Below are 233 nucleotides of genomic sequence, written 5' to 3' on the forward strand. Positions count from 1 at the left end.
AATGATTTGCTTCACACCAGGGAATGAAAAGACGAGAAAGAAAAGGAGACATTTGAGTTGAATCTTTCTTCTTATCAAAGTTTTCCTGCTGTATAGACACCTCGAAGAGACGTAAAGAGGAAGAGAAAGGAAGTTTCTCTCTCATCGAATTGTCCTTCAAAGGAAAGAAGAACAAACCGTTCGATACCTCCTCTCGCCTATCAATCTTTTTTGCTGAATATATACATATATAT

Source organism: Cystoisospora suis (assembly GCF_002600585.1).
Source record: "Cystoisospora suis strain Wien I chromosome Unknown contig_9556, whole genome shotgun sequence".
NCBI classification, from domain to species: domain Eukaryota; phylum Apicomplexa; class Conoidasida; order Eucoccidiorida; family Sarcocystidae; genus Cystoisospora; species Cystoisospora suis.